The 19,495-nt window shown below is 46.6% G+C and overlaps 1 protein-coding gene across 1 annotated transcript in view; it reads left to right on the top strand.

Annotated features, from left to right (window-relative positions):
- The window catches only part of SQLE (squalene epoxidase), a 322,632-nt gene that overhangs the window by 220,972 nt on the left and 82,165 nt on the right, over positions 1-19,495 (top strand). The window lies entirely within an intron of this gene.

The following is a 19,495-nucleotide window of genomic DNA, read 5'->3' on the forward strand; positions in this document are numbered from 1 at the left end:
GAAGACATGAATCTTTCCGCCATCCCATTGGCTTGTGGCCACAGCAGTGTTATCCTCCTGTGTGTGTACTGTAAGGAAGGAATGGTATCAAGGTAAGACAGACACAAGTGACCACATTTCAAGGGTGGTTTTTTGAACTTTAAAAAGGGTGTGATAAATGCCTATCTATCCATAATCTACTGATGGGATCAAGCTACGACCATCAAATAATAATAATGCTGTCCTAGTGGAGCCTCACCAAAACAAAAGGACCTATACTAAAAATCCTATTGCCAATCTTTACTGCTAAATAAAAATAGTGTGGGGTAATGTTCATGAAAAAGAAAGGTGTTCACAAAATGATAAGTCAGGATGTTCAGGCCGTTGGCCTCCCTTCCATGTTTTCAGCACGAGACAATGCGGTTCACTCGAGCATAGCAAACTCTCTGGCTTCTTCGGCACAATGACATAGTTCCATTACCAACTTCTGTGCCCAAGTTCTTAAGTTATCAAAGTATCTTGATTCAGAGGGCCTGATGTACCAAAACAAACAAAGTTCCTTTAAAAATATTCAAGTCTGGTGAATCACTCTTAACCCTGGATCCCCCTCAGCCGGTTTCAGATCCCTTTTATACCACAGTCTTTACTTTGGATCACCCTTTCCGGGCTCAGATCCTCTTCTCCAATGCTTATAGAATATCTTTTCTCGGGTGGCTCACGGTTCACCCCGGAACCCCTCAGCCAGGCTCAGATCCTTGCTTTCCCCCAATTAGTCTCCCTGAGCCGGACTAGGACCAATTGCAGTTCGTATTAGCCATCGAAGACATTTGAATGTGCACAGGGTTTAGCTTGACCTGTTGCAGGACTACTTCGATTTCACAATTCACAATTTTACACTCTCAGTTGGATACCTAACAGGGACCTTCGAATGAGCACCCATGTGGTGCCGAACCGCTCTGTATATGTTATCTATCTTAGCTTCAAAAGTTCAATCACTTCTTGGATATTCAATTATATTCACTTTGCTCATCACATACGCCTCTCACTCTGTTTTTTGCAGATTTCTTCATACAATGTTGTCAATTGCAACGTTAGTTTTAACACAGACCGGTCTACTATCAGTCTCCCGACTCATCGGCTGTGCTGACTTTACTGGTGCTGCTTTGTTGTAGGAGCCAAGGACAGTACCACAGTGGCAATCGTTTCTCCCCACCTTAGCTATCGATGCAGGAGAGTCCCGGGTACCTTCGACTCACAATGCACCTTTCTACAACTTTATTCCGGGTCTTATTTTTCTTATTCTCAAGGGCTCGTGAAAGTAGCGGTGTTCCTCCGAAAAAGGCCAAGGGCAGTTCTCTCCTTGCAACTCTTTCTGGTCTTGCTGTCTTTCTCCTCGTATAAAACTGCCATCTCGGAACTGCTGTGATGGAAGTCAGGTGTGTGTGTAATGATCAGTAATTGCCTGACTCTGCCTGACCCTTGCGTTGGGACATGTTACGTATACGGCTCAGCTGTTAGTCCATTTTCTCTCACAGTGAGCTGTCCGTGAGGAAGGGGTTGTTTTAGGAAAGGGGGTGGGGGTTGCGTTCCTAAGTATCCTACCTGGTAGAAAAGGTGTTACAGGGAAGGGGATACCACATCTCACCATCCGGTGTCCCACTCCCCGAAGAGCCCTTATCCATGTGATCCTCCCGCACCGGTCCACCCCCGGGAACTGGATCCAAAAGCAATGGCCGTGTCCTGGCCACCTGGATGACAGATCCCCGGGGACTAGCGGGTGAGACATCTTCCGGTTTCTCCCAGAAACCCATGTGTTTTGTGAACCTATAAATGTCCTGTCCATTCAATGGAGGTCCATTGTCCGTCTTGACTGTATCGGGGATGTCACACCCGCTGAACACTTCATCTATGACCCCAGCGATCTGGGCAAAGGACGTGGACAAGGTGTGCTTGACGATGGGGAACCTCGAGAACTCTTCCACTATTACTAATAGGTAGTTTACAGTCTTGAGAGGCCCGTAGAAGTCCATTGCGACTTCTTGCCACACGCCCTCAGGTATCTGTGTCAGTTGCATGGGGAGTGGCGGCTCGCTTCTCGTCGCACACAGGCATGGTAGGCAGCTCCTTACTACCTCCTCCCCCATTTTGTCCATTAGTGGAAACCATGCCGACTGTCAGAGCAGGCTCTTGATTGCTTCTACCCCCCTGTGACCCTTGTATGGTAGATTCACCACACCCTCTCCGGAGGGACAATGGGATAACAATGTGGCAGCCTCTTAGCAGTATCCCCTGTCCAGACACAGCTAGTTCTGAACTAATCTTCGCCATGCGTTCCAACTCCGGTCTGTTCACCCATTCCTGGTGACACAACAGTCTTTTGTAGTCCCTCCATTTGTTGGAGGTGGTGAGTTCCATGGCCCATCTGGTGGACTTGTCAGCCTGCGTTGCTCCTGCCAGGCCCTCAGTGGTGATGGTGGGTGGCAGGGCTTGTACTGTCACATAACAAAGATACCCTGCGTCCCCTTCCCTCGGCGGCAAAGTTTCAGTCGTCGGGTGTCTCGACAATTAGGCCGTCGGGTTGCTGTCTCCCCCAGGTCTGTGCACGACGGTGTAATCATATTCTTGGAGGCAGATGCCCCATCTCTCGATCCTGGATGGCATTTTGGTCCTTGGATTGTTGAACAGTGACAACAGGGGCTGGTGATCTGTCACATGGTGAATCACAAAGTGGTGGAAGTATTTGCAGGCCCACACTGTGGCTAGGCTCTCTTTCGCTGCCGGGGAGTATGCACTCTCCCTTGGGGATAGGTGTCACAACCACAGGCCAGTCTAGGGGTAAGGATCACCATAGCTCTAGAAGGGTTAATCCAGTTATTAGTAAAGTGCACTGAGGCAGTCTAATAGATTCCCCTTGAGTTACTAGGATTACCTGTTTCCTTGTAATGGCCGCAGTTTAGTGCCATAGAAAGACTAGCATCACCGGTCTAGTCTTTCTCAGTGTATCCCTATATTAAGCGAACTCTCCTGAGACGCGCGCTTCGCGTTGTTGACTGAAGTTCAGTACTGACCGCGGTCTCTCCTAGATTTCCTCTCAGCAGTTCCCTTTTCATTGCCCGCTGGCCGTGCCCTTGCCAAAGCGTATTCTTGTCCCTCCTTAGCCCTGTTTTGTAGTTTCCCTTTCTATTTATGTATTTCCTCATTTCCCCGTTCTGTCACGGAATGTTCGTTTCTCCTCAGTGAACTACGAGGAAATTCCACGCACCCGCAAGTATTCCTCAGAATTGTTTCACACAGTTCTATTTGGTCATGTGCACGTATTCATGCCGCCGTGCAGAGGCGTATTTCGAATTTAGTTAGGTATTTTAATGACGGTAACGCATGTTGTTGTTGCTTAACGTTACCGTGGTGTCAGGGTTGCCTTCAAAGAAGCACGCATTCACAGGGCTTTGAGTGCTGCGTCATATTTGTCAAAGCCACACTCGTATTTCTGTCAAGTGAATTAACTTGTTTCTGTGAAGTACTGTATTAGCCTTGTTGTTGCAATTTTGAGAGACAGTTTTTTCTCCTCAGCCTAGTATACAGAAATCATTTCAGCACTTCCCGGAGTGATAGCATATTTAGTTTTCTGAGGCATTTTATTAGTTTTATTGTGACTATTTATACCCACAGGTCATTTAGGGTTTCCCCTTAGTCACTGACACAGCTCATAGGTATTTAGGCTAAGTAAAAGAGAGGAAGTTTCAGATTGTTCTTTTCAATTACATCATTTTAAGAATCCATTCTCCCTAGTCACATAAGCCCCCATATTGTTGCGGAATCCATTGTATCAACATTCTTCAGAACTAGCGCCCCTGTGGTAAGAAGCAGGATGGAGAGCTCACCCAAATAAATAATCAGGTGAGCTGGAAAAGACTTGTTTTTCTGCAATTATTTATTATTTCTTATTTTATTATTTCTTGGGGTTGAGTAGAGAGTATCATTAGGTTTTCATGTTAAGGGAAGTTTTGTTTGTTGTCTCCACAGAAATTCTCTGCTCCTAAAGGAGAAGGTATTATTCGGGTCTTCAAGGGCGTTCCCGCAGAGTCAAGGTAAGCGTTACAGAACGCGAAGCCATTTTTTGATTTCACTCTGCCTGAGCGCCATGGAGACTCCTGAGGTAGATCAACTAGCTCAGTTATTAGGGGAATTAAGAGCGGAGGTCCATGCCGCTCGCTCAGAGACCAATGCACTGCGCAGGGAGCTAGTAGTTAACAGGGATCGTACTGAATAATTAGCACGCCAACTCTTGAAGACGCAGGCTGGTCAAGTTCCCTTGCCCACAGCTAATCCCTCAGCCCCCTTCCAGTAGCATCCCCAACTCCAGTAATTGTTCCAGGAAATATTCCTTTAGCACCTCCTGAACGTTTTTTAGGGGATTCTAAGAAGTTTGCTGTGTTTATTAATCAATGCCGACTCCATTTCCTCTGCCGCCCAGGGGTTTTCCCCACAGATCAGTCTAAGGTGGCCTTTATACTATCCTATTTGGGTGGTTATGCTGCTGATTGGTGTATTCCGTTAGTCAATAGGGATGATCCAATCTTAAAGAATCTTCCAGAATTCCAGAAAGAGTTGGAAAAACTATTTGCGCGCCATACCCAGGGGCAGGCTCTGGATAATGAGCTGCTCTCATTACGGCAAGGAAACCAAGAGTTATTAGTTTATGTCGCTACTTTTAATAGATTAGTGGCAGAGACCAGTTGGTCAACTGAGAAAAGGACAACCTTGTTCCACAGAGGGTTGCGTAGTGAGTTAAAGGACATGCTGGCACAGGTAGTCAATCCTCCTGAAGGTATTCCAGAATTCATTGACCTGACTATCCAATTAGATCAGTGTTTACAAGATCGTTGAATGGATCTTTCCCGCTCCGAGAACCGAACCTACTATGCTCGTCTGAAGGAAAATCCAATTAGAATTGGAACTGAGAGTACCACCGAGCCAATGCAACTAGGGGTTGTTAGAGGGCCGATTTCACAGGCAGAAAGAGAAAAGAGACGTCAACAGCAATTGTGTCTCTACTGTGGTAGGCCTGGTCATTTCCTCAAGGACTGTCCAGTTAAACCATCACGGAAACCCCTTGGAGGTGTCAACCAAGAAAAGAAGGATCAAGTTTTGGAAAACTCCAGCGCCCGACAAGTTTAGAGGTCAGCTTGTCGAGCATGGGAAAAGGTTTTGTGACCTCACACTTTGTAATTCCCATAATCCTATGTAGGCAAGAACAGCCCTCAAAGGTGCATGCTGTACAAGCTTACATTGATTGCGGGGCAGTCGGTAACTACATGGATTTGAAGCTGGCATCCAAGATGGGTTTTCCCCTTGTGGACAAGTATGAAGCTGAAAATGTATCTGCAGTCGACGGTACCCCTTTAGCTTCTGGCCCAGTCACACAAGGCACGGAGAATCTCACCATGATTTGCCAGGAGAGACATAGAGAGAGGATTACGTTTGACCTTATAAGTGCTCCACAATTTCATATCATCCTTGGTATGCCCTGGCTCGAGAAACACAACCCAACCATTGATTGGCGATCTAGATCCTTGACCTTTGCTGCTGAATGTGAAGAATTTTGCTGTTTAAAGAATAATCTGGAGAGTTCTGATCCTGACAAGAAATTTGCTGACTCTACACTTGGCTTGATTGGTGTCTTACCACCCGAGTATAAGGAATTTCAGGAGGTCTTTGAAGAAGGGTTGGCGGAGGTCTTTCCCCCACACCGGCCTTACGATTGTCAGATCGATCTTCTTCCAGGGGGACAAATCCCTTGTAATCGAATTTATTCATTAACTGAGAAGGAGGATGTTCATCTGAAAAAATATTTAGACCAGTATTTATCTAATGGCTTCATCCGACCCTCTAAGTCTCCTGCTGCCTCCTTTATTTTTTGTACCAAAGAAAGAAGGGGATCTCAGGACCTGTATTGATTACCGTGCCTTAAATCAAATTACTGTCAAGAATTGTTATCCCATTCCTCTCATCTCCAATTTGTTAGATCAAATTAAAGGAGCGCATATTTTTACTAAGTTAGCTCTCCGAGGCGCTTAACACCTAATTCGAATAAAAGAGGGTGATGAATGGAAGACTGCTTTTCACACAAAATATGGCCTGTATGAGGACCAAGTGATGCCTTTCGGATTATGCAATGCACCGGCCGCATTTCAATGCCTTATGAATGATGTCTTGAGAAATCTACTGGATATTTGCGCCGTGGTTTACATTGATGACATATTAATTTTCTCAGCAGATCCCAGGAGCATGTAAGTCATGTTACCACAGTTCTCCAGAAACTGCGTGAAAATTCACTTTTTGTCAAATTGGAGAAATGTTCATTTCATGTCCAAGAAGTGGAATTCTTGGGTTTTGTATTATCATCTCAAGGAGTCAAGATGGACATTCGGAAGGTGGATGCTATACTCACTTGACCAGCTCCTACGTCAGTAAAAGGTGTTCAAAGTTTTTTGGGCTTTGCAAATTTCTATCGACGCTTTGTGGAAAACTTCTCTCAACTGGTACACCCCATCACTTCACTGCTCAGAAAGAATATTTGCATGGACTAAGGAGGCCGATGTTGCCTTTGAGTGTTTAAAAGTCAAATTTACTGAGGCTCCAGTATTACGACACCCTCAACCTGATTTACCCTTCATAGTGGAAACCGATGCCTCTAATGTGGCGATGGGTGCTGTATTGTCACAGCGCAATCCAGAGGCTCGGTTATTACACCCAGTGGCATTCTGGTCAAAGAAATTCTCCACTGCAGAACGTAATTATACTGTCACCGATAAGGAGTTGTTGGCAATCAAGTGTGCGTTAAAGGAATGGAGACACTATCTGTTAGGGGCTCAACACATAATTACCATTCTCACAGACCACAGAAATTTACAGTATCTACGTTCTGTCAAGGCACAATCTGCTCGACAATTGAGATGGGCTCTGTTTTTCGCAGAATACGATTTCATCATTACCTTTCGTCCAGGAGTGCGTAATGGAAAGGCTGATGCGTTGTCTCAAATTGGCAAAGGAGAGGATGCCTTTATTCCCCCAAGTGCCACTAATGTCATCGCAGGAGAGAGAGTTTTGGGACTGGTTCACGTTATGGACCCATTTTTCAAAGACCTGCAGAGTGAAGTGAGGAAAACCTTGTCTCTAGAAGAATTGCGAACATGGGTTGATCGAGGAAGTCAATTCAGCATCCAGGAAGGAATGCCGTACTAGCAAGATCGTCTATATTTACCTACTGAGGGAATTAGAAATCAAGTAATTTCAAATTACCACAGCTCCTTGATTGAGGGTCATCCTGGGATAACCAAGACGTTGGAAAAGATTAAAAGACATTATTGGTGGCCTACTTGGCGTAAGGATGCTACACGTTTTATCCAGACCTGTGGAAACTGTGCACAAAATAAGAACTCCAAGAAAAGGCCAGCAGGTCTCCTTCAACCCTTGAATGTTCCGCCAAGCCCGTGGCATACCTTATCCATGGATTTCATCACAGACCTTCCTCCTTGTGAGGGTTACAACACCATTTTGGTGATTGTAGATTTATTTTATAAAATGGCTCATTTCATAGCATTACAAGGACTTCCAACTGCTTCGGAATTAGCTAAAACCTTTTGGGAAAATATTGTAAAATTGCACGGTTTTCCTTCCATCGTAATTTCCGACAGAGGTAGTCAATTTGTTTCAACGTTCTGGAGGAAATGCTGTGGTATAGCCAGGATTGATGTGCGACTATCCACGAGTCATCACCCATAGACGGATGGTCAAACGGAGCGCACCAATCAAACATTGGAGCAGTATTTACGTTGTATGCTTCACCAGACCGATGACTCCTGGCTGGACATTTTGTGGGTGGCAGAATATGCCTACAACAACTCAATTCATTCATCTACTGGACTCACGCCTTTTTACACTCTTCATGGTTGGCATCCTCGAACATCTGCATTCGATCCTCCAGCTCCATTGGAGATGCCGGCAGTCGAGACCCTTCATGACCATATCTTAACAGCAACAAGTAAAGCTCAAACCAGTTTAGCTTCAGCAAAGGATTCACAAAAGAAATTTGCTGATAGACATCGAAGTGATGCCCCAAGATTTCAAGTGGGTGATTCTGTCTGGTTGTCTTCCCAAAACTTGGCTCTGAAAGGTTCCAAGAAGTTCCTTGCCAGGTTTTTGGGTCCCTTTACCATGGAGGCTATAATTAACCCCGTGGCTATGAGATTGCCTCTCCCAAGAAAGATGCAAATCCATCCAGTTTTTCATGTCTCCCTTTTGGAACCAGAAACTCGTCTATCTCAGTCACCAACTCCAGTAGAAATCGAGGAGGATCAGCCAGAATTCGAAGTCAGGGAAATTTTGGATTCCAAAATGGTGAGGCGCAAGTTATATTACCTGGTCGATTGGAAAGGGTATGGCCCGTTAGACAGATCTTGGGAACCTGTGGAGAACATTCATGCTCCTAGATTAAGGAAATTCCATCGAAACTACCCAACCAAACCAGGAGGAGGGTCCTTGAGGGGGAGTACTGTCACAACCACAGGCCATTCTAGGGGTAAGGATCACCGGAGCTCTAGAAGGGTTAATCCAGTTATTAGTAAAGTGCACTGAGGCAGTCTAATAGATTCCCCTTGAGTTATTAGGATTACCTGTTTCCTTGTAATGGCCGCAGCTTAGTGCCATAGAAAGACTAGCATCACCGGTCTAGTCTTTCTCAGTGTATCCCTATATTAAGCAAACTCTCCTGAGACGCGCTTCGCGTTGTTGACTGAAGTTCAGTACTGACGCTTACCGCGGTCTCAACAAGATTTCCTCTCAGCAGTTCCCTTTTCATTGCCCTCTGCCCTTGCCAAAGCGTATTCCTGTCCCTCCTTAGCCCCGTTTTGTAGTTTCCCTTTCTATTTATGTATTTCCTCATTTCCCCGTTCTGTCACGGAATGTTCGTTTCTCCTCAGTGAACTACGAGGAAATTCCACACACCCGCAAGTATTCCTCAGAATTGTTTGTTGTTTGACACAGTTCTATTTGGTCATGTGCACGTTGTATTCATGCCGCCGTGCAGAGGAGTATTTCAAATTTAGTTTGGTATATTGATGACGGTAACGCATGTTGTTGTTGTTGCTTAACGTTACCGTGGTGTCAGGGTTGCCTTCAAAGAAGCACGCATTCACAGGGCTTTGAGTGCTGCGTCATATTTGTCAAAGCCACACTCGTATTTCTGTCAAGTGAATTAACTTGTATCTGTGAGGTACTGTATTAGCCTTGTTGTTGCAATTTTGAGAGACAGTTTTTTCTCCCCAGCCTAGTTTACAGAAATCATTTCAGCACTTCCCAGAGTGATAGCATATTTAGTTTTCTGAGGCATTTTATTAGTTTTATTGTGACTATTTATACCCGCAGGTCATTTAGGGTTTCCCCTTAGTCACTGACACAGCTCATAGGCTAATTAAAGAGAGGAAGTTTCAGATTGTTCTTTTCAATTACATCATTTTAAGAATCCATTCTCCCTAGTCACATAAGCCCCTATATTGTTGTGCGGAAACCATTCAGAACTAGCGCCCCTGTGTTAAGAAGCAGGATGGAGAGCTCACCCAAATAAATAATCAGGTGAGCTGGAAAAGACTTGTTTTTCTGCAGTTATTTATTTCTTGGGGTTGAGTAGAGAGTATCATTAGGTTTTCATGTTAAGGGAAGTTTTGTTTGTTGTCTCCACAGAAATTCTCTGCTCCTAAAGGAGGAGGTATTATTCGGGTTTTCAAGGGCGTTCCCACAGAGTCAAGGTAAGCGTTACAATAGGGATCTGCTCGCATACGCCACAGCGTAGCCTGCCGGGGGCCTCCGTACTTTCCCATTGTGCCAGGATGGCCCCTAGGCCCACCGGGCTGGCATCAACCAGTAGTTCCGTGTGCAACAGGGGGTTGATGTATGACAAGTGCGTGTTGCTTGCCAATTCTGACTTGATCGTGTCAAACACTGATTGGCAGTCATGGGACCACCGGCATGGTTCGCCTTTCTTCCACAGCAGTTGCAGCTGATCAGTGGTGACGGCGTATCTCTGTAGGTATCTGGCATAGTACCTGGCCATTCCCAGAAAGGATCTGGGTCGGTGCACGTAGATCGTTGATGGTGTGTACTTTGTCCGGGTGAGGTTGCATCCCTTTCCCCGAGAAAATGTGTCCATAAATCTCAACTTGTCCTTGCTGATATTGCATTTTTCATGGTTCAGAGTGAGTCCTGCTTCTTTCACGATGGTGCACACGTCCATGAATGCCTGGCCGTGCTCCTCTTGGGTGGTGCAATACACCAGGATGTCATCTGAGTAGTTGAAAGCCTGCTTGCCTGGGAGGAGAAGGTGTCTAATGTTCTCCTGGAAGATCTCTGCGGCCGCCGGAATACCAAAATATAGCTGCTTGTATCAAAAAAGGCCATTGTGCGTGGCAAACGTTGTTATCCCTCTGGAGTCGGGCTGTAGCTCCAGCTGGTGGTACCCCTGGTTGAGATCTAGCTTTGAAAATGTTGTGGCACAGTTCAGGTTCACAATCATGTCCTCTATTTTCGGGCCTGGGTGCTGTTCTCTTTCAATCGCAATGTTTGCTACCCTCATGTCGAGGCAGAGTCAAAGTCGGTTTCCGTCCTTGGGCACCACGACTAGGGGCGAGATCCATTGCGCGGGCCCCGCCGCCTGCTCGATAATGTCATTGTCCAACAGCTGTTGCAGCTCCCTTGATACGGCTTCCTGCAGGTGCAACGACCTGCCTTGGATGTTTTACTTCTTTGAGCATCTCCTTGTTGACCTGTGAACCCTTTAGGTGGCAGATGGATTTGTTGCTGTATTGATCCCTGCTGCATACCACTACATTGTTGTCCTGGAATTTGATATCTATCAGGCCAAGCCCTTTTGCTGTGCAGTAGCTGAGTAGCCATTTTCCCCACACCAGGCTCCTTATTACATGGATGACAATGTCTATTTTCTTTCCTATGAACGAGAGTGCCTTTCGAACTTGCCCCAACGATGGAAGTGGAACACTGGCTCCCCATTGAAATATTCTCGCCTTTGACAGTGTTCGCTCGTGAGATTTCCCTGACAAAAGGAATTCCTGTTCTCCCATAATATTGACGGTGGCCTCTGTGTCTATGAGGAATTGGTGGCTGACCGTCTCCATTGTCACAAGCACTTTAGGTGCTTCGCTGCAGTCTTGTTCCCCTTGTATGAGATTATCAAATTAATCTGGAAAGTCTGTATGAAAATTCGTCCTTGTTGGCATATAGGTCGTCTGGGTAGCCATGCCAGTCGGTGTAGTAATCATACTGTGACAGCTGATCATGTGCGGGTATATCCCCATAGTCAATGCCTTGCTCCATCTCTTTCACCATCCTCCTCGGCTGTTGCTGGTAGAACTGCGGTTGTGTCCACTGCCCCATCGGTGGGCCTGGTCTGAATGGTTGTCTCCAATTGCTTGATGTTGCTTGGGCTTGACGGGTTTTTGGGAATGGTCTCCCTTCTTGACAGACAGCCTGGTAATGTCCTTCCCTGCCGCATCTGGTGCATCATTGGTTCATTGCCAGGCAGGGGTCTGCATGAGGAAAAATCTGGCCACATCGATAGCATAGCCTCTGCTGACGTGGTGCTGGTCTCATCTGTGGGTATCCTTACCTCTGTGGTCCTCTTGAAAAGGCTTGGTGGTCTGGGGTGGCCCTTCCTGTTTCTTGCTGCTGATGATGATCGCCACTGCTTCATCTCTCTCTCTGTTTTTTTCTTAGGAGTCTCTATGGGGGATGCTTGTATCTCCACCCTCTCATGTACTCTCGCCATCTCTATTACTTTGTTGATAGTCAGGGGTTTCTTTAGGAGCTGTTTTCGCAGCACTGAAGATGTGCATCCCTCGATGACCCGCAGCCGGATCGCCTTGTCATCTGAGAATGCTGAAAACTGACAGTGTTCCAACTTTTGGCGGAGTCGTGAGATGAACTCTTCCACTTTCTTGTGGGAAGTCTGCTGGCAGTGGTTAAATACGTATCGTTCATAGTCCCTATTAGGCTCACCAAATTACCATCTGAAAGTGCTTCGCCAAGTAGCCCCTCTGGTCTCTGAGGAAAACCGCAAGAAACTGGTTCGAGCCATAATACTCCAGAGAGAAAAGCAGACCTCCAAAAACTCCAAAAGATTCAGAACACCGCTGTGTGTATTGTCTTTCAGATGAATCGCCTGGAGCCTACATCAGCAGCCCGGAGGACCCTCCACTGGCTGCCAGTTTCGGCCAGAGTACAGTTCAAGCTACTGACCATCTGTCACAAGTGTGTCTATGGTGACGCCCCCGTATACCTTAAGAACAGGCTGAGACCTTATATACTGAGTAGAACCCTTCGATCAGCTATGGCTTGCTTCCTACACATAGACCGAGTCCAAAGAGCATGTGGATATGGCTGTGCTTTTCACGTACAGGCTGCACGGGCCTGGAATGCCCTACCTGAATCTTTTCGAAACTCAGCTGATGACCTGGCCTTTCGGAAACAGTTAAAGACCATTCTGTTTGCATAATCATGACATAGCGGACCAGTACATTTAGATAGGTACTGTCCTTTCTTCTCTTCTTTCTCTTATGGCGCCTGGATGCCCTCTGGCTTTGGCACCTTATAAATAGCATAACATAACATAGGCTGTTTCACAAGTTTCTTGTTCAGGGCTACTACCAGGTCGTCATGTTTCTTTCTTCAGACGGGAAGGTCTTGATGATAGCATTGACTTCTGTCCCTCCCAGATGGATGAAAATGTCCTTCAGTTGTTCTTCAATACCGATGACTTCTCCTCTCTTGCCGCCGTGATGAATCCAACAAAGTCCTCAACCCAGGCAGTCCATGTGGGGCCTCTGTCAGGCTGCGGCTGGAGGCTGAATGGGCTGGGATTTCTCAGGAAAGCAATGCTGCTGATGGATGGCTGTGCCACTTGGCACGCCATGACGGTCAGTGTGCAGGGTTTTCGGTGTCGCTAGATTGTTCCGGGCTGCGTACCTTGTTGTAGACACACTAGGTCATATACGCCTCTTATGCAGTGTGGGGCTCAGATGCTGCTGCAGTGCGCCAGTGTGCAGGTGTCTTGCGATGGCCGTGGACGACTTTGGGCTGTCCGGCGTGTAGTGGTGTGCCACCTACTTCAATATACCACCTTATGTGCTGTTTAATTTCCCTTGTTGTACTTCTCCGAGGGTGGCCCTCTTCCTGGATGGTGTGGGAAGTTGGGCAGGACAGTAGTGGGGCAGGCGTGCATGCAGGGTCTTCCCCCTCCCAGCCTGCACAGTGTCTCTCAGAGAGGGTTTCCCGTATGACAATACAGGTGGGCAGAGCCTAGCAGGCATATCTGCGGTCCTCTCACCAGACCTTACCTGGCTCATGGGCGTTCCCTCCGGGGACACGCGATGTGCAGACGAGCCCCCCCGAGTCCTGTGAGCGGGCTCCCTCAATGTTCTCCTCACCGGATGCAGAGGAGTTGGCGCTTACTTCGGCGCCACTGCGGGCGGGTCAGGTGGGGATATTTATCACGGCAAGCCAGGACGAGAGATGAGCCCAACAAGGATGCCTGGATGAAGGCAGGCGGGCCTCCGTACAGCCCGCAGAAAGGGCCGCTGCAGTGCACTCCAGCTTGCACTTCTGAACAAGTGTTTATCCTAGTCGCCAGTTGTTAGTTTAACCGCTACCACGGCATGCACATTCACACAAGGACGACAATACACGTCTTACGCATTTAACATTTTACTAATAATGAATGCCTCTTCCTCCATGAGCCTCCTCCTCTTCCTACTGCCTCGCTCAGTCCTTAACCCTTGAGTGTCCTTCACTTCCCTCGTACAACATAACACCTGCAGCAGCTCCTTGGATGTGTCCCCAGATATTATGACTGCCTCCTTATAAGTGGAATCTCTATGCTCATAAGTTAATGTGGATGCTGGGGTTTTACCATTGATTCAATGGCAGACAGCATTTTGCAGGATGAAGCAGACGCTTGTGGAAACAGGTGAGAGGAACTAAGTCCCCTGACCCTCTCAGCCCATTTATACTATCATTTTGTGGCTTAATAACTCCACAAACAGTGCGCAATGCGCCTCTTGTCCCTCTTCCCTCCTGCTTCCTGATTCCTCCTCTAACCCATCTCCTGGACCTCCCGAGCAACCTGATTGGTGCTCATAGCCTGGCACAACAAGGCCCCACCACCCAATGTATGCGGCATGCTGCCATTGTGTAAGCAGACCCTCGTGGAAACAGGTGAGAGGTACTAAGGCCCCCGACCCTCTCAGCCCGTTTATACTATAATTTTGTGGCTTAATAACTCCACAAACAGTGCGCAATGCGCCTCTTGTCCCTCTTCCCTCCCGCTTCCTGATTCCTCCTCCAACCCGCCTCCTGGGCCTCCCGAACAAACTGATAGGCTCCCGCCCACCTAATGGGCAACCCAACTAGGCCAGCCCACTGCCCGGCAGCCCCTTTGGCTAAGGGCCCCGGGGCAAAGGGCGGCTCCAACAGAGGCGGCTCAGGAAGTGTCAGCAGGGGAAGCCAGTGGCCAGCCGTCAGGCAGCAGCAACCACCAAAGTAAGTGTGGCATGGGTGGGGAGTAGAGCAATTACTCTATTCCAGAAAGCCCTGCCACTCTACATTACCCTACCTCGGAACTGTGAATATCAGTATGTGCCACACTTAAATAGAATTTTGAACATTAGCCTGCGTCGCATCTAGATAGGACTGTGACTGTTAGCAATGTGCCACACTTAGAAATGTGAATATTAGCATGTGCCACACTTAAATAGAATTTTGAACATTAGCCTGCGTCGCATCTAGATAGGACTGTGAATGTTAGCAATGTGCCACACTTAGATAGAATTGTGAACATCAGCCTGCATCGCATATAGATAGGACTGTGAATGTTAGCAATGTGCCACACTTAGATAGAATTGTGAACATCAGCCTCCGTCACATCTAGATGGGACTGTGAATGTAAGCAATGTGCCACACTTAGAATTGTGAATGTTAGCAATGTGCCACACTTAGATAGAATTGTGAACATCAGCCTCCGTCACATCTAGATAGGACTGTGAATGTTAGCAATGTGCCACACTTAGAACTGTGAATATTAACATGTGCCACACTTAGATAGAATTGAGAACATCAGCAAGGTCAGCTGTGAGACATATAACCCACTAACCAAAAAAGCTAAAAAATTCAGCATACCTAACTCATACAAAAACCTACACAACCACCCCTCCCACAGCAAGCCGCACGCACTTCACCACACCTCAACAACAACACATAAATCGCACCAACAGCACACGAGGCTTGTCCTCCAAGGGATATTATTCATAAAATAATACTGTGTTTGAAATTCTGTTTCCTTTGTAAATATTTCCCAGTATTTCTTTTTAGCGCACACAATGTCCCACTGTTTGTTTTAATCTCGGGAGGATAGCTCAGTGGAACCATGCTCACCTTCGAAGCAAAACGATGCGGAGAGAGCAACACAGGTTCGATCCCCGTGTCCGCACTTAGAAACCTCTGGATATTAAGTATGTTATAACCATTTTAATTGAGGGCTTTGCAGATTGGTGTGCACCCAACAGAACGGAATGCACAGCATCACACCTGCTATATTTATGCCTCAAATTGGGTGCAAAAGTCAAGCACTGGAAGGAAATGCATTATCTTCTAGCCAAGCAGTGGCTTTTCACATTATGGGCACAATGTACTGGCCTTGTCAATCGAAAGCGACACATACTCTTGTGTCCAATACACTTAAATTGGGGTGAATGCAGCCTTGTTATATCCTTGCTATGTGTATAGAGGCTGGAATGGCCATCCCCCACCTACCATTCTGCTCCACTGGGCAGCAGTGGTACTCTGCCAAGCTCTTATTTTAACAAGTGCGCTATAAAACTGAAAGATAGCTTGCTGGAGGCTGAGAGATGAGTGCACTGAGCCTGGGGGCGGTGACCAGATCCTATTCCGTGATGTAGGCCCAGAAGGAGGCACACAGAGGAACCTCAATAACCCTCACTCCATCAGCAGCCTTTTGTGCAAAACATACAACACTTCGAGGAGTAACCCTAGGTTACACCGAAAACAGATGTATTGAGTAATATTACGGATTTGAGAAGGGGACACCTCAGACCCCATACCCAAGACCTACCCAGCAGCATCTGCAAACCTGAATTGTCACTAAAGCAAATATGGTCCCAGTGAGCCAGAAGGTCTGTTGCCCTAACACAAACCTTCTCATGTGGTTCCTCAAATCAGCACCTGAAATTGGGGACACTTACGGTCGCAGAGAAGATTCTGGTAGGGCCAGCACTGAGGCTTTCAGAAATGGGCAGATTGAAGTGAAATAATTGAAAATGGCGCATGCAGCATTTCTAACCTTCTCTACTGAAATGCGGGCTGTCCTCTCCTCACTGCCTCTCGGCTGGGAATGTTGTAGTTAATGGGCCCGGACCATTTAAACCACGCACTCTTGCTGCACACAGTGGCTTCTACTTAAACAATTATACAGCCCATTCTGGAGATATAAGAAGTAATGAAGAGTCTGGGAGGCAATACAGAGTCTGAGGTCTAACCTAGAGTGTGGTGGTGAGGTAAGGAAAAAGAGAAAGGAGCAGACGAGACAGCAAGGAGAGTGAGAGAGGACTGTAGGAGGAGTCAAGGAGAAAGAGTAAGAGGAGAGGAGTTGGCAATACTAAAGAGAGGAGGTGTGCAGGTTGAAAGGAGCAGCAAACATGAGGCAAATAGGAAAAGTAGAATGGAGGATGGGGTAAAAAATATTGGAGCACATCGGGTCAAATGGAGAGGTGGACGAGGCATAGAGGAGAGAAAGATGAGCAAAGAAATTATAGTAATAACAGGGAAGGTAAGAGAATAGATCAGAGGAGATAGAAAGGAATGAGGGAAGAATGGAGGAGCTGGAAGTGAGAGAGAGAGAGAGAGACACACACACACAACCAGGAAACATATCCAAAGGCACATGTAGAGCTTCAGATAAGGAGGGAAGAATCTCAGTGGAGGCTGCAGGATTAAAGGAACAACTCGGGAGGATAGCTTAGGGGCAACGCGCTCACCTTGGAAGCCAGACAACGCGAAGCAACACAGGTTCGATCCTCGGATCCGCGCTTATAAACCGCTGGGTACTAAGCGTGTTTTAAATAACCAATTACAATTACAACTCATCCTAGGGACTTCCTTCTTTCTCATGCTGGTTTACCTGAGCTTGATTAAAGGATAGTTCCACAATTCTAGCTGCCACAACCCATTCCGACAAAACAACCTTTTGGTCAGATAGAGATGACTGATCTGAGTTTGTGGCTCAAGATGCCTGGAAATGGCCATTGGATTTCATGGAAAATCACCCACAAAACTCTTGTGTAGTAACCCAAGGTAAGGAGCACCATATTAGCTTGTTTGGAAAATGAGGCCTTAAGGCAGGGGTCTGCAGCCTTTGGCTCGTCGGATGTTTTGGACTTCAACCACTATTATCTCAGACCATTGACTATGGTTGTTGGGGGTGGGTGGAGTTGCAGTCCATAACTTCGAGAGAGCCAACGTTTTCCAACCCCTACCTTAAGAGGAGCTCTGCAGAAGAGCTGGTAGCATTTGACAAAGTCACATGCTGCAGTCTAGCTGATTATAGTGGGATACGACAGGGGCAAGACCACCACCCACTATAATGCAGGCCCTAGAGCTGGTACACCAAGGAACTCCCAGATCCCCCTCTCCATCCACAGCCTTGTGTGTAGATCTTAATACACTTCCAGGGATTACCCTAGGTACACGGAAAACAAAGATGTCATGAGGGATATGCTAGATTAGAGTTTGGGTGAGACCTCTGGTTTATAGTCCTATCCCCACCCATAGCCATGACTCACATAGCAGCACTGCCGAAAAATAAAATGTGCCCATAGCACAATCTCATGATTCTGGTGACCGTGGCAGTCCACAAACCTATTCACGGTGTCCCGCAAATCTGCACATGATACAGGAATACTGACTTACTGGATTTCATGGCGGTAGAAAGAAGGGCCTTCACAGAGGTTTTCTGAAAACAGGCAGCATGAAGTGAAATAAAAATGGCAGAGGTAACTCTTTTACCCCTCTTTAGGAGAGCAGCGAGTAGTCTGCTCTTCAATGTCCGTCAGCTGGAAAAGTTGTAGTTTGCAGACACCCAAACCAATCAGACCACAGTCACATGCTGCAAATAGAGCTGCTTTCACTTAGACAATCACATGGCCTAGTGTGGAACTATTAGGAGTATGGAATCCAAAGTGCAGGCTGGAGGTAGAGTGAGGAAGTAGAGTGAGGAGGAGGAGAGGGGTGGAAAATGAGTCAAGAAGTGATAGGAGTGGCAAAGAGAGCGGAAAGAACATAGAAGAAAAAATAGGAGGAAGTTGTGGAGAGGAAGAAGAGTGAAGGAGGTAGAAAGCAGCAACAGACATAAGCAGGATGCTGAAAGGAGATGTAAAAGACATGGAAAAGTGGGTAAAGAAAGAGGGAGGAGGTGAAAAGGATAGCTATAGGCGTGGAACATTTAGAGAGGAAAGATAGCAAATCAAATGAGGTGCAGAAGAGGAGACAAAGGGAAAAAGAAGTGAAGGAGGAGCGTGGGTAAGAAAATGGATTAACAAAGATAGTAAAAAAGAAGAGAAGAACAAAGGAGGTGGGGGTGAGAGAGAGAGACAGACAGAAGTGGATTAGGGGTTGGGTAGAAGAAAAAGAGCAAAATGGTGACAAGGAATTAGGAAGTGGAGTGGAGTGGCAAGAAGGCAGTTCAACGGAGGAGAGAAAGCTGGTGGGAGGAGGAGAGGAGAAAGGAAGAGGAAAGGAAAGGTGTTGACATGAGAAGAGAGAAGGAGCATGGCGGAAAGAGAAATGGAGAGGAGAGAGAAAGAAAGAAAATAGTGGAAGAGAAGGTTCCAAAGCCTCGATCGTAGGAAGACTGGCACATGGTGGATAAGCCTTATAGTCCACTTTAGGAGGCCATCTATCACAGTTTTGTGTGGAATCCTGGACAACCATGAGGATCCCACAAAACTGAAAGAGTTGGATGTCCATTCACCTTTCAGACGGCCGAAGGCATCAGAGGTTGTAGTGTCAGGTAATCTACATATTCTGGAGGACCAATACAATAGCCTGACAAGTTCAGAGTTGGTTAAAAACAGTCTTCAATAATCCAAGAGAGGAGTGTGTGACACTATAAATCCCAGAGACTGTAAGTGACTGGTTCTCACCTGGAAGGCAACCCTAAACTAGAAAGAGATGAATGGAGGAGCTGGAAGTGAGAGAGTGGTGGTGCTTTATATATGTATATATAAGAAAAACACCCTATTAACTCAGGTAACCCTAATCCCCTATTGTTGTTTGTTATAGAATCAAATCCATGAATTTACGATGACTTTGAGCTGTCTGTTGCCCCTCAACTGTGACACTGTTTGATTGCTGTTTAATTAGCAATTATACTATGACA

Source organism: Ambystoma mexicanum, chromosome 5q (assembly GCF_040938575.1).
Source record: "Ambystoma mexicanum isolate Mex_15411 chromosome 5q, UKY_AmexF1_1, whole genome shotgun sequence".
NCBI lineage: Eukaryota > Metazoa > Chordata > Amphibia > Caudata > Ambystomatidae > Ambystoma > Ambystoma mexicanum.